Source organism: Squalius cephalus, assembly GCF_949319135.1.
Source record: "Squalius cephalus genome assembly, chromosome: 3".
Lineage (NCBI taxonomy): Eukaryota > Metazoa > Chordata > Actinopteri > Cypriniformes > Leuciscidae > Squalius > Squalius cephalus.
In genome coordinates, this window is record NC_137124.1 from 48571475 (window position 1) to 48587007 (window position 15533).

The 15533-nt window shown below is 37.6% G+C and overlaps 2 long non-coding RNA genes across 2 annotated transcripts; one reads left to right on the forward strand and one right to left on the reverse strand.

Annotated features, from left to right (window-relative positions):
* Positions 1-311: 311 nt before the first annotated feature.
* LOC307156140 lies at positions 312-1603 on the reverse strand. Its single transcript, XR_013820659.1, has 3 exons — positions 1543-1603; positions 1313-1404; positions 312-1055 (listed from the first exon to the last, which is right to left on the reverse strand). It is a non-coding gene; the product is annotated as an uncharacterized lncRNA (long non-coding RNA).
* A 12261-nt stretch (positions 1604-13864) lies between these two features.
* LOC307155898 lies at positions 13865-14405 on the forward strand. Its single transcript, XR_013820607.1, has 3 exons — positions 13865-13964; positions 14058-14236; positions 14363-14405. It is a non-coding gene; the product is annotated as an uncharacterized lncRNA (long non-coding RNA).
* Positions 14406-15533: the final 1128 nt, after the last annotated feature.

Below are 15533 nucleotides of genomic sequence, written 5' to 3' on the forward strand. Positions count from 1 at the left end.
AATAAAATTATATAGGCCGCCTAGGCCTAATAAAAGTATTTAGTTCACGAAGCATCTGTGAAACTCTGCCATCTGTGAAAATCACAAGCAACTTCAAACTTGTTTAACAAGAAATATTCTTCTAATTTTTTCACTGTGTAATGGAGCCAAGTAATGTTTATTTACTTTAAACTACTCTTGACTACGCCACTCCAATTTTACTTGGGTAGGAGATCCCCAAATCACTTAAAGGTTTCCCCGCACGGCTATTCAATTCAATGAATAAACTCAAAGGCAGAATTACTATAAACAAAACCTTTTTTATTTAAATACATAAGTTCTGGTCTCATTTGGTTTCACTCAAAACAGGCGACTGATGTTACAGAAGTAGTAGTAACTAGAGGGTGTGACATAACACTTAAAAAGAAACACCTCAATCTAAAAATACACATTAACCCCAAAAGAAAAGGCAATGTCCTATACACCACAATAATACACAACTCAACCACACGCCATTTCCACACCACCCTCATATAAGTGGAAGTGAATATGTCCCCTCTTAGTTACTCCAAGCTGGTGTGGCCTAACGGCGAAACACAAAATAAACCATATAAATACAACACAAATCGACTAATACTAGGCCAACCAAACAATACACAGAAAATACAAAACTAAATGGGCAATATTTCACAAAACCAAAAAAATATTAAATAAACCAACGAAAATAAAAGGTAGGGAAAACAGTGATCAACAGCACGAGACTCAAAAAAAACAAAAAAAAAAAACAATAAAAACCAAAAATACACAATAAGTCAACCCATGAAATAATCACATAAAGAAACTGATTGTTATACATAAACACTGAAAATACACAAACTACTACACATCAAATCATATTACAATTTAAAATACAAACCCTCATCCACATACACAATAAAAACATTTTAAAATATCCTAACTATCCCAGCATTACAGAAAAAGAATACCTTTATTGTGTGCCACAGGTATCTGAACCACTATTTCAACATCCACTGCTCATCCGACTCAACATGTGAGGGCTTCTAAAGTACACTTCTCTAAAAAAAAAAAGAGAATCATTTGTCTTGATACATACACAAGGTTTACAGCTACTCATTTCATTCGATTTTAATATATCGTAAACTCACGTGCAATATTTCGTACCAAACATTCAGCAACTACTGCTCTTCCAACTCATTAACATGTGAAGGCTTTTAAAGTACACTTCTCTAAAAAAAGAGAATCATTGGTCTTGATACATACAAAAAGTTTGCAGCTAATCGTTTCATTCGATTTTAATACATCGTAAACTCACGTGCAATAGTTCGTAACAAACATTCAGCAGCTACTGCTCTTCCAGCCCAAATTAATTAGCAGTAGGAGTTTTCAGCACACATCTACAATCAACTGGGAAAGAAAACAGCCAAAATGATTACAGCTGTGAATATCCTGTGCTGTTTGCATCAAAGTATCAGCTCAACATGGTCAAACACTAGAAGCACTAAAAAATCTACTCAATGTCACTTTTCATTAAAAGAGACCTACCAGAACTTGTTCTTCCAGCGACTAACCACCACCTGCACGCCAAACAATTCAGGCACTACAAGCCTTCTTCTTCTTCTTCTTCTTTAGGGTTTATTGGCAGCTTGCATCCATTAATGTTGCACTACCGCCATCTTCCGGATTTATTTTCCTTTCATGTCCATTTACATCATATTCTTCTCATCAGACCTGTTCTTGATAAAAAAAAGAAAATATTTCCTCTGCTTTGTTCATTCTCCCCACTTTGCAGTATTTCCCTCACTCCTGTCCCTATTATTCCAACTTTTCCTAACTCTTCTATCATATTTTTCCTCTGTTCTTCATATTGTCTGCAACTCAACAACACATGCTCTATAGTTTCTGCAACCTGACAACAACCACAAAAACCAGTTGGGTGCTTCCTTATAATGTGTAGTGTGCTATTCAAATTACTATGACCTATCCTTAATCTTGTCATAACTATTTCTTCTTTTCTATTCCCTCCCCTGTTCTTCACAATCCCTACTTTATTTTGAATAGCATACAAATGTCTCCCTTTAGTTTCCCTGTCCCCAGGGGACACTTTTCAGCCCGGGAGTTTCAGGCCCAAGACCGGCCCACTTTTTCCATGGTGGAATTCCAAATTAGCACTTTTTCCAAATTGGATAAATGAAGCAACAGTTCAGCTCGTACTATTGTGTAGTTTGTATTAACAGTTTAGAGTTTGCACACTGCCTGTGTGAGACGCGCGTCTCAGGCGCTGCACGAGCCGCGTGGAAAACGCGTGCATTCTAGAAATAGAACCGACGCCTATTTTTCACACGACACGCAAGCGTCTTGGAAGCGTTTCCATGCAAAATTGAATAGGAAAATCTGTTTATTTGTCATTTTGACACGAATACATATTAATAAATGTCCTTTTGATGTTTAAAAGTGTCTAGGTTTTGACATAAATGCAAATATAAATGTAATTTTACAAAATATGATCGAATTTCAAATACTGCTGTATTGAATGAACAGCTTTTAGCAAACTCTATTGCTATACTGAGATGAGGAATATATACTGTATGTGTTTTGTCAAAAATAAAGTCATCAACTAACTAATGAATCCTTTACTTTGAAATACGTATGATAAAATGTATACTTTAGTTTTGAAAGACGTTGACTAGTTTTGAAAAGATTATAAAGTATGTATGTGCATGCATATATATATGTGTGTGTGTATATATGAAGAGTTCAGATGCAAAAGCCTCTAAATGCCATCTGAAATTTTCTCCTAGAATGATCATTTTTATGAAGCTTGTAAGTTAGCTATAGGTGACACACCTGAATGAATGGCTCATTAAGTATGCAGGGACGTAGTCTCACCAGGTGTGAACTACTAAATATGCATGATGCTGTTGGAGCGTTTACGCCCCATCCACATATTGGCTTTCCAAACTAAAAGTGTTTCACAAAACTAAAATCAATGTATCGTTTTATGTGAATGATTAGGCAGGATGATTTTCATATCATTTTGAAGAAAAAACACTAGGCGATGACATCCATTAGTCAAAAGTCTTATTGCCACATATTTAGTATGTGTTTTGTGGCCTTATTTCAGAAACTTTAATTTTTAGTTTTTTCGATAACCATGCATAAACATTATTCTCTCAAAAATGAAAACATGTACATACATGTGGCTCACATATTATGGAAGTCCTGTTTGTGCTATATAGAGTGAATTTACACCTTTGCCATTAATATGTTTATAAGCAACTGAAAAAAGCACAAATGTCAGGGCATGTCAGAACATCTCAAGGACCCCAAAAACACCCCAGACCCCAGAGGGTTAACATGGGAGCCGAAATAAAAACGGACACGCCACGCAGCTGAGACGCTTACGCCACGCATCCAGTGTTTCACCGGCCTTATCCAGCGGATGTGGGCGTTTCACAGGTTTGTATGGATCGACCTCACATTTGCATTTGAATAGCGCGGTCTCCGTAGGCGGAGTCACATTAAAACTTAATTAGCTGAGATGAGAACGACTGACATCTCTCTCTTTACATACATAGTATATAAACTGTGAATATTAGTTTTTTATAAAAATTACTTCATTTAAAAGAATAGAATTCAAGCTTCATGCCTGTGTGTCTGTATGCCTGTTTGACTGAGTATTCGCTGAGTTACAGTTCATTTTCGGACGCGTTTCAGAATTGACTTCACTGACGGAGAGTAGGCAGAACTCGCATCATGTTTATTTTTCTTTATTTAGCGAAAAGCACAACACTTTGTTTTTATTATGAGCATACACAAAAAAAAAAACACACTAAACAGGATCGATTGATGTATAACACAAGCATATAAGATAAAAATTAATTTTTTTTTTTTTTTTTTTTTTTTGCACTCATACGGAAAAAAACGAGCCTATCGCGCCGGCGCGATAGCCGACCTCAGGGGGTTAATACCATGGTTCAACAAATAATGTAAAGGTTAAATAATAATTCACTTAGACTTTATAAGAAGTAATTGCGACTTTATTTCACATAATTCTGACTTTATTTCTTGCAATTCTGACTTTATAACACGCAATTGCGACTTTATTTCACGCAATTGCGACTTTATTTCACGCAATTGCGACTTTATTTCACGCAATTCTGACTTTATATCTCGCAATTCTGACTTTATATCTCGCAATTTTGACTTTATAACACGCAATTCTGACTTTATATCTCGCAAATTGCAATTCTGACTTTATTTCTCAGAATTGCGAAATATAAAGTCAGAATTGCGTGTAAACTCGCAATTGTGAGATAAAAAGTCGCAATTATCTTTTAAAATGTTTTATTCTGTGGCGGAAACAAGCTTCCATACCTCCCTCTTCCTCCCATCCATCCTCCCTGACGCGTACCGTTACGGTAGGGCCGGCCCAGCTATCGGTAGGCGCCGGCGGTGCCGCGGCCGCGGTAGTCTACCTGAGAAAACGTTTTGGAAAAGACGGGCTATGGACCCAACCAATTCTATGGGAGGGGAGGGGAGAACTCCCTCACATGGTACAACCCATGCAGAGGCTGCGCGCTGCGGTGTTAGAATGCGGAACGTGTGTAGCCTACTGTAACTAAAGTGACAAATGTGAAAAAGAAAAAAAAAATCCTCGACTGGCCCAAAAGTGAGGCGGCCCACCGGGAATTCTCCCGATTCTCCCGATTACCCACCCCGGGGCCTGCCTGTCCCACTGATGTTGCCATTCTCTAATGGCTTCTTTCCATATTACACTCTTTCCTTCAGACTTTGACAACTTAATATTTACTTCAATATTCTCTTTTTTAACAGCTTGTTTAGCTAACTTGTCCACTCTCTCATTACCCACAATGCCAATATGAGCAGGAATCCACGTCAGTTGAATCTCATAGCATTTTTCCTTCATTCTTGTGTACATTATCAATATTGAATACAGTAAATCCTGATGGCTATTAGATGTACCAGTCATGAGACTGTATAAAGCTGACACTGAGTCACTTCCAATCAAAGCTTTTTTAATTTTGTTTTCCTCAATCCATTCTAGTGCTATCATAATAGAGTATAATTCAACTGCATACACACTCAGATCATTTGTTGTTCGTCTGCTTATCTCACCTCTTTGATTAAAATTGTAAACTGCAGATCCAGTCTTTCCTGTTTCTGGATCCTTTGATCCATCTGTATAAATCTGAACATACTCTTTATATTTAAAATCTATATCTCTATAAAATTCCGCTACCAGATCTGTACTATTACTTACTGCTTTGACTCGAAGTAACTTAAAATCAACTTCCATTGTTTCTAACTTCCATACCGGTGTATCAGGCCATGTTACAGTTGGGCAGAATTCCTTTTCATTGACTCCCAATTCTCTCGCTGCCTCATCTCCTATCCACCCAAAACTGAACTTTTGTGCTCTCTCCCTTTCCCAGTTACCTTGTAGTATTCTTTTAGTTGGATGACTATCTCTGTGTCCTTTTAGATTTACCCAATAATTTACTAGCAATTGTTTACGTCGAATGTTCAATGGCATTTCTCCCGCTTCCACCTGTAGAGCACACACTGGTGATGTTTTAACTGCTCCTAAACATAATCTCAGTGCTTTAGCCTGTATTACATCAAGCCTCCGAAGTACAGATTTGGTTGCTGATCCATATCACTACAAGCCTTCAAAGGAAGTGCTGTATTTAAAGGCCCAGCGTACCTTTTACAAATATGCCCAGCAGCGCCCCCTGTTGACTTGGCTACAACTGTCAATAATGTAAGTCCACAAGAGATATATTAAGCCAGTAAATTAAGATTGTTAAGTTGCTATCGGCCTACCGTTATATCCACCGTCGTCTCTGAGAGAACGCGCCGTTAATGCAGCGAAAGCTCAGTCCGTTTCTGCTTTCGTTTTCAGGGAATGAGCGCGTTTACATGCACGTTATTAACTCGATTATGCTGAATAAACTGACAATGCATGTGGTCATGTAAACGCATTAACCCGTTTTCCTTTATCAGAGTCAAGTCATAAGTTTAAGTAGGCGTATAACCGATCGACTTTTAGATTTTTGCCTCTGATTTCTCCCGGCATTTAAAACCCGCGTTATTTGGGCTTATTAAAGGTCCCGTTCTTCGTGATCCCATGTTTCAAACTTTAGTTAGTGTGTAATGTTGCTGTTAGAGCATAAATAATATCTGTAAAATTATAAAGCTCAAAGTTCAATGCCAAGCGAGATATTTTATTTAACAGAAGTCGACTACAGTGAACGGCTCGTTTGGACTACATCCCTCTACTTCCTTCTTTAATGATGTCACTAGAACCGTTTTTTGACTAACCTCCGCCCACAGGAATGCTCCCTCAACTCTACTGGCTACTTGCGCACTTCTTATAACTTACTGTTTACTCAGCTCTTACGGTGATTTTCTGAAGTAAAACTGACGCTTCATCTTTTGTGTGATGTACAATAAACTTTATTAAACTCATCAGTATATGTTTGATCATCATTCAGACAGCAGACTTGTAGGCTATTAATAAATAATGGATACATAGCCTACAAGCAGATGACAAATACGTAATAATAACCGTAATTAAACTACTAAACTATACCTGTTTCATCTCTATACAGCACTCTGACTCTGTAGGCAGTATTGTCCGACTCGAACTGAACACCGTTGCTGAGAGTTTCTGATATTATCATCATTCCTTGAGCTGAAATTGTCCTGACAGACTGAACGTGAGCTCATGAAGCTCCGCCCCCTGCGTCGTCCAGCAGCACCTCATTTGCATTTAAAGGGCACACACTAAAACAGCGCGTTTTTCTGAGCCCCAAAAAAATGACAATTTAAACATGCTGTAAAAAATGATCTGTTGGGTATTTTGAGCTGAAACTTCACATACACACTCTGGGGACATCAGAGACTTATTTTACATCTTGTGAAAAGGGGCATAATACGGGACCTTTAAAGTGCGGTGCGCAAAGTGAAGTGCATCCAGACAGAGAGAGCACTGGTAGGAGGACATATATCGCAGACTCCGACTCTTTCTTGACCCAAGAAATTATTAAAACGTGTTCACATCTCGTGCAGACGTACAGTCAGAATGCTGCATCTGTAACGGCATATGTGTGTCCGTAAATTTCCCGCTGACATGTTGAAATACTCAGAGTCAGATACAAGAATGATTAGGATCTTTTTTTACCTTACTATACCAGGAAATAACCTGATTTAGCCTATTAATAAACACTCCACCTTTGCAAGCAAAATAGAAAAAGATTCTCATTAAAAACGAAGTAATAAAACAAGCAAATTGATGAGTAAATATAGCCTGGGTTTCCCCATACTGCCTTGCTCGCAGCGCGATTTTATTCACGCTGCTAGGCAGTCTGGACACCATGGACCAAATTTTCCCCTGAAAAAGGGAACCAATCACAGAACGGGGAGGGAGCAGCAAGACGATGACGACACCGAAGCAGTTTGTTTATATCTATGGATCCAACATGGCATCAGACTCGACTTTACCTTCTACCCTCATGTTTATCTTGCACAAACGGTAATATTCGCAAAACGGCATCGTGTACAAATAAATCTTTGACCCATCGTCTTTTTCCTCGTCGAATTTCTGTCACTCTACATACGTCATCTGGTATAATTGAAGCGATTGGCTATGAGCTACATACAGGCGCATTTGATAGACATTCATAGCGCCCAATAAACGGCTCTGGGCATTCGTAAACCACGCCTCAAATACGAGAAAATGAACACGTGGTTCCCAGACCAAGTCTCAAATGAGACTTGGTCTGACATTAGCCAGGCTAGAGTAAATAAGCAAGTTAATAATCAAATAAGTAAGCCCCGCCCCCCTCACAATAATATCGTGTATCAACCCGGTATCACGCTAAAGCGTGTAATACACATGCTGGTCCACAAGCGGATGCGTGTCAATGTCATGCTTTGCCTCCTCTAGGCGTGAAAATGACACGCATGAATGAAGGTTGAGTATCAGTAGGGGGCGATGATTTCCTCAATGCCAACAACTCCCCACGGAGCAAAGAGAGAAGCGATATATTGCATTCTCCAAAATTCCCGCGTCAGGTCGGTCAAAGGCAAAGCCATACATTTTTATTATGGTTCTGTAATTTAAGAAATACTAACGTTGCTGTAGCCTAACGTTATATTTGTGTGTGTGTGTGTACTGTGGGGCTTTTTAATCTATGGTGCTGTTAACGTTACCGTGGTCAATAACGTTAATGGAAATTGATATTAATTGGCTAACGTTAATTAATTAATCACAGAAAGCTGCAATGACTGCATATTATGTTATATTAACATTATAAAAAGTTGTTATGGTCGATGGGAAGTAACTTGATGATGATGATGATAATATGCGCAAATTTCGATCCTGAAATATCGATAGGCCTAAACTTACTGATGTTGTATCTATTCTAATCTAAAGGATCTATCCTCACATAAAAAATATCGATCCTAAGGTGTTTTTTTAAAAAACAGTTATTTTATTTATTTAGCACGAATTTATTTTATTTAGAAAGTATGCATTAAATTGAATAAACGTGACAGTAAAGGCTTTTACATTGTTACACAAATATATATATTTCATGTAAATGCTGTCCTAATAATTATGATGCTGAAAATTCAGCTTTGATCACAGGAATAAATTACATTTTAACATATTCAAATGGAAAACAGATTGCCTGTTTTAAATTGCAATAATATTTTACAATATTTGTTTTTACAAATATTTACTGTATTTTTTATCAAATAAATGCAGCCTTGGTAAGCAGATTAGACTTCTTTCAACATTAGACATCTGTAAGAACAATGGGTTGTACATTAATATTAATATTAGCTCAAATGATCTATAGGGAATTTTAATAATTAATCATGAATATGATTAATATTTTGTATGTTACAGTTACATTAATTTATCGCAGCTGAACTAGATTGATATATGAACGATTACCATAACGGGTTATGGTTCGTCATTAATACATCAATTGTTCTTATTTCAGCTCGAAGTTATGGGATAACTTTAATGGAATTAATTTAGTTATCAAACAATCTGTTTGTCCAGCAAACATACGTAAGATTAACTTAACTCTCAAGGAAAATTATCCTTCTTACAAACACGAGAAAGAGTATCTTTTCCAGGCCTTGAAAAGACACTCTCGGTGTTTGTAGACTAAAATTAGGTTACTTAAATCGTAGCCTACCAAGATAAAGCATATAGCTAAGATCGAACATTTCAGGGACTAAGTAGCATGGGCAATTAAATCAGAGTCAGTCAAGGGCATATGGAATTTAATAATTGGACTAATACTACATCGAACTAAGGAATACAAGTTCTACAATTTACACGAGTAAATATGTATGTACAGGACACGTAAACAAAATACAAGACTAAACGGATAACAGATGAGAGAGGGAGAGGAAGGGAGAAAGTGAAACTAAAGTTTCAGGACGAGAGAGATCACCGAGATGATCTCAGCATGGCAAAATCACAGACAGTAACCCGTAAGAGACAACAAAGAAATCACATTGTAAGTTCAATTCAATAATCGATACTTGCATGGCACATGGTTCTCTTTGTATTTGCTGAAGAAGAGCTCCTTTAAGAGCGGGGCGTGTTTCCTCGTGTCTTCGGGGCGAGCAGACTCGCGCGCAGTTTAAAGGTTCACTGAAACGTGAAGTGGCCAGAAACATGATTCAGAGTTCAGTTCCCTTTGTGGAGGGAGTAACGAATATGAAAATAAAACTTAGTAAAGAAAATAAAACGGAGATGAGGACTAGGTCCCATGGAGCCAGGAATTTCCTCAGACGCAGTGCTCGTGCACGTCCTCAATGAAGAGGAGCGCGCGCCGCGGGATTTTCAACAGAGTCTTTTCCTTTGAGTTGAAGTTGTCGGCTGAAGTTCGAAGACGAAACAAAACTAAAAGACTTAAAGAAAATAAAATATAAAGCCCCCTAAACGGGAGCCATTGATGGTCTCCCTGATGAGGAGGGTTCGAACAAGCAGGAACAAACAAGACGAAAGAAAATACCGAACTCAACTGAACGGAACTCAACTGAACGGAACGCGGAGTGTTCCGCTTTTCTAGGGTAGCGAAAAATTCCTCCTCCCTGGCGCTTGGGCCAATTGGAACGCGAAATTCCAGGCGGGAGAAATTTCCTTTGTCTCACTTAGGAGTTCGATTTGCATGTTTTATGACAGTCTTAGGATCATGCCATTTCTACTTTAAACAATTATAACTGCAGTAAAATGCATTTTATCATAATTTGGTACCCATATCTTTCCTACGGGTATATGGAGGTTCAATTCAAGACCACATTTGCTATGTTTAAACGCTACGGCATAGAAATGACTTCTTATTCTGTAAAATAAGCATTAAGAGTTCTACTAACAATCTAGGAATAAGATTAACCCAAAATGTGATGTACAATTACAAATGGAAATGAAAATTGGACTTTTAAAAAGATCCACATGGCATATCTATGATTGCAACAGGGTGCACATCTGAAACATTATTCCTTTAAGGTTTACAAGAATACAAAAACCCATCACAGAGAAGAACAATCGTGGAAAAGAGAAATTACATTCAGGTTTACATATTTCTTCAATGGTTATACATATAGAAAATGTAGGATTTAAGTAGGGTTAAAGATTAACACTAACTCTGCTCCTAAAATCTCTGTCGCTGAACATTCCATTAGGCAATAAAACACAGTTCAACACAGGGGGGAAGGGATTGCCAGAGAATGTTAGTGAACCTTCTCTAACTAAAACACTATTGATTAAAGAATACATTTCAAAACCACACCTCTAGAAAATTATAATTATATGATCAAACAAATTAATAAAACATGCATACAGGAAGGTCAAACCCTAATCTGAGTTACATACATTAAAACTATATTTCTATAGGATGATGTTTGTGTGTGTGTGTGTGTCTGTGTGTAGAAAGTTTCAAGTTTCGTTATCTCTCTGTGGTCCAGAGAGGGGAAAGGGGGGGTTTGGAATGCAGACTTATCCTCCAAGGTGCAATAAGGTGTCGCGAAGGACCATTTATTGCCGACTAACTGGAGCCAACACAACTGATTTACCTTCGGGGGTTCAGAGTGGGACAGCAAGAAGGAATGTGCGTTTGTGTTCTGATTCAATGAGCCATGATTCATAGCCAATGTGGCTACACATCTTACCGACCCCAAACTTTTGAAAAGCAGCATGTAACATGTAACATTTTCTATAATTATGCTAGTTTGTGCAATTAAATTTATTTGGTTTGATCGTTAAAGTTCAAATGGATTGTGTTATGTTCTGTAATTGTTGTTAATAAATCTGTCAGAAGAAAATGTGCAAAAGTTTTACCTATTGGGTACAACAGTGGCAGTCCTTTAAAAATTAACAATGGTTTTACTACTTTATACTACTTTACTACTTGACAAATCCATGAATATGACAAATCCATGAAGCCTTGCTGCAAGAGAATTAACTATGTTTTTGTTCCCCTTTGTCCAACAGCTCCTGTTTTTACCCACCATCCTTCCCTGTTACCGCCACCTGTATCTCTTTATAAGAAAACCAACGGCTCTTTTAAGAGCCACTCCTATACTCCTCTTACTACCTCTCTCTCTCACACACTCTCTCTATTTCTAATTCACTCACTCACTCACTCACTCACTCTCTCTCTCTCTCTCTCTCTCTCTCTCTCTCTCTCTCTCTCTCTCTCTCTCTCAATTTCTTTCTCCTAAAGCTTCACTGTCTTCAAGTAAGTATTGTTACTCTATTCTTTATTTTTCTTTCACATTACTCTCTCTCTCACTGTCCAAAACATTTTTAGAAATGTAGTTTTATATAGTCTATACTCTGTCCTCAATTCTTTTTGTCTGACCGTGTTTTTATCTTCCTTTCCAGTATAGTATCTTTGAAATGGCTGCTCAGCAAGACAGAGGGAGAGCAGATGATGCTATTTTCATTGCAGACATGCTTCTTGCTCAAACCAAAGTAAGTATTTTTTTTTTGAGACAGTGATCTTCCAGTATTGGTAATAATACTAAAGAGTGGGAATTAGAGTGCAAAATTTGAATGAACTGCTCAAGAGTTGGCTGTATTTCAGTGTTATCATACAATGCTCACTTTCTGTCATGCAAGGCAAAGGAAGCGACGGGCAAAGCAACATCTGCTAAAGGCAGTAAATTTAATGTCCGATGGGTGGAGAGAGATGCTGAAGGTCGTCCACTGCTAAAAAGAAGCAGAAGTGGAGAGACACGAAAACGTGCTTCAGCTACAGGTAGTCCATGTCTTCCAGGATTTTTTGTGATTACCCACCCAATCTTTCTTAACTAAATATAACTTGTGCCCATTGTATACAGAATTTAGCTTGCTATTTGTTAGGTAACATAAATATGGTTTTGTGTCACTTTTGAAACATAGACCACCAAACTGTGGGGCTTCCAGTGCACAGCTTTTTCCTTTATTTTTTTCCATGGTAAAACTTAGGATTTCTGTTTCTGGTTTTTAATAATTTTCCTTTGAATACTGTATGTTAAACTGTGCCATCAGAAACACAACATGGTGATGGATGTGTTACTTATGTTATTGACTTCACTGTAATGCTAAGCAATTCCAAAGAAATTAAGTGGAAGTGAAGCAATCAGTGTCAGGTTCATGCTGCTAACAGTTCAAGATTATGTCCAGATAATGAGGGAAAAAAACTTTTAGAGATTAATGGATTTGTCAGACATGTCAATTAGCCTATTATAGCCTTAAGTCACTAATGAACACTGTATTATATGCTTGTAAGACATGAAAATTGTTATCTCGTTCCTTTCTACCTATCTTTTCAGTTGATTCCGTTGTTGGCAGTGAGGGCACTACTCCTTTTGAGTCATCTGAGGAGGTTCCCACAGTTACCCAATCAAACTGCTCTCAACACTCATTTGGTAAGATGACACCTGACCTTACTGTAATTAAGCAAGTTAGCAATAAGCATGAAAGGAATGATTATTTTCTTATTTCTGTCTTTTAGACAGTGAGATGCAGAAACTGCAGGACATTCTGACCTCAGGAGATGTTCAAGGCACCAGCAAGTGTCCTTCAACATCCACATCATGGTGCTTGCGCCAATCTGTAGCCCAAGATGAGTGGCGGAAAGCAAGGTCCCATCACATCAACTGCTTGCTGTCCTGCAATGTGGCTCCAGAAAATAACTGCAGCCACTGCACATCTCCTGCCGTCATTCGCTGCAGAGACTGCATGCCCCAAAAGTGGCTGTGTATGGATTGTGACATATACATACACAAAAAACTCACCCTCCATAACAGGGAGTCCTGCATTGAGGGAATTTACAAGCCCATTGAGCCAACAGTGTGCTGTGTACAAAAAGATGGCAAATATACACTGGTCAATCAAGGTAGTGTTCTGAACCTTTTTGGTAAAGTGATTAAAGTTTTATTCTATTTAATTTTTTTACTTTTATTATCTTAATTGGACATATTTTTAATGCTTTCTCACTAATTATTTCACTTCTCTTTTCAGTATGTTTATTGCCTACAGTGAGACCTGTCCAGTTATGTACTTGCGACCCTTCAAACGTCACAGAATCAGCTGGCAGAGCAATCATTTTGGTTTGCATAAATGGTATGAATTATGGTTTATATTTTTATTTATTCTTGTCCCTTTGTGTGTTACAATGTTCTACTTTTTGATTTTAGGTCGGTATGATTTGCACTTGCCAAACTTGCTGTGCAGATTATGTCTGGCACATTGTACACCTGACATGAGCGACCTAATAAGCAGTGGGTATTGGCCAGCATCTGTGAATGCTGACACGCTGTTTTCGGTAGATGTCTTCAGTTCATTTGAAGAAATGAAAACTGTTGCACCAGGATTATCGAGACAAGGTTTTTTGCGGATGTTGGAGAGGAGGACCTGTCTCTTTGGAAGGGTAAGATCAGTGTAGATCAAAGTTGCCTCAAGTAGAGATGAGAGAATATTAGTGTAGCTATTTCATTTTACTCTTTACTAATCAAATGTACAGGCTGGGAAAATACATGGAGACGTATTCCAAAGAAGCTTCATGGAATACACATTCTGCCAGTACGAGTGTGAAAAAATGGCCAGTGTAGAGCACTTCACTTGCCCGGCATGTACACCCAACATGCTTGCTCTTTGTGCAGATGGCAACAGAAAAGTGTACCGATTTCGGCAGTCAAAAGGGTTAGTTGTTTACACTTGTAGTTGTTTTACTTAATGTAATCGCGATTAATCTTTTCACAGCCCTAAAAATTATCAGAACATATAATGTCTGACACTGAACATATATTTTTTTCTTATTCTATCAAGGTCAGAGGAACCCTATTTTGATGGCACCTTCATTGCCAAGGACACTGATGTACACCATTTTGTTGACGAGATCAGGAGTAAAATGAAAAGTGTTAGTAAAATATGTAGTTTTTTGCACCTTTGATTTATATCCAAAATTTGCAATGTATGATTGTTGTTTTATTAATTAGATAAGGTATCCCTAGTTGGTGTAAGCTTATATAATACACTTAGTTTGTTACTAGCACTTTGAGCATGATGCACTCTTTCAAGCAATCTTGTGTTGAGGTTTAAATTAGATATGGTAGGTGTGGTGGCATCCAAAGTGGCTAGTTTAGTCATTAATTATGTAATAGCAGATCTCTGCAAGATATAGTGACTATGCATGCAGTTTGTAATGCGACTATCTCTGTCATGCGACTATACTAGTGACTATCTCTGCAGTTTGTAGAGTAGAGAAAGTAGAAGATGCATTTTCTGAAGCTCCTCTTTAGTAGTAGTTTGAAAGTAAACCTTTATTGTCACCGATCATTACAAAGATGCCAGTTGGTGTGATGTAACCTCCCAGCTAACAAAAATAAGTTGTCAGAACGTTTTGCTAACATTCCCATTAGGGTAGGAAAACGTTATTTTGGAATGTTTTTTAAACATTGAAAACGTCCAGTTTTTTTAATGTATTAAGAACGTTTTTTCTTGGTTATTGTGAACGTTAAAGGAACATTGCCTTCACTCATTTTGAAAATGTTATTAAAACGTTATTTCGGAATGTTTTTTAAAACGTCCAGTTTTTTTAATGTATTAAGAACGTTTTTTCTTGGTTAATGTGAACGTTAAAGTAACATTCCATTCACTCATTTTGAAAATGTTATTAAAACGTTATTTCTGAATGTTTTTTAAACTTTGGAAACGTCCAGTTTTTTTATGTATTAAGAACGTTTTTTCTTGGTTAATGTGAACGTTAAAGTAACATTCCATTCACTCATTTTGAAAATGTTATTAAAACGTTATTTCTGAATGTTTTTAAAACGTTGGAAACGTCCAGTTTTTTTAATGTACAGATGTGGCCTTTAAAAATGCGCGTCTCAGAGAGAAGAATGCTGCGAGCACTTCCGAAATTCTGCGGGATCGTGCAGAAGGGGGATTAGATGTTGGACGCAGGAAATAATAAAACCTGTAGATGGCAGTCGTGTTT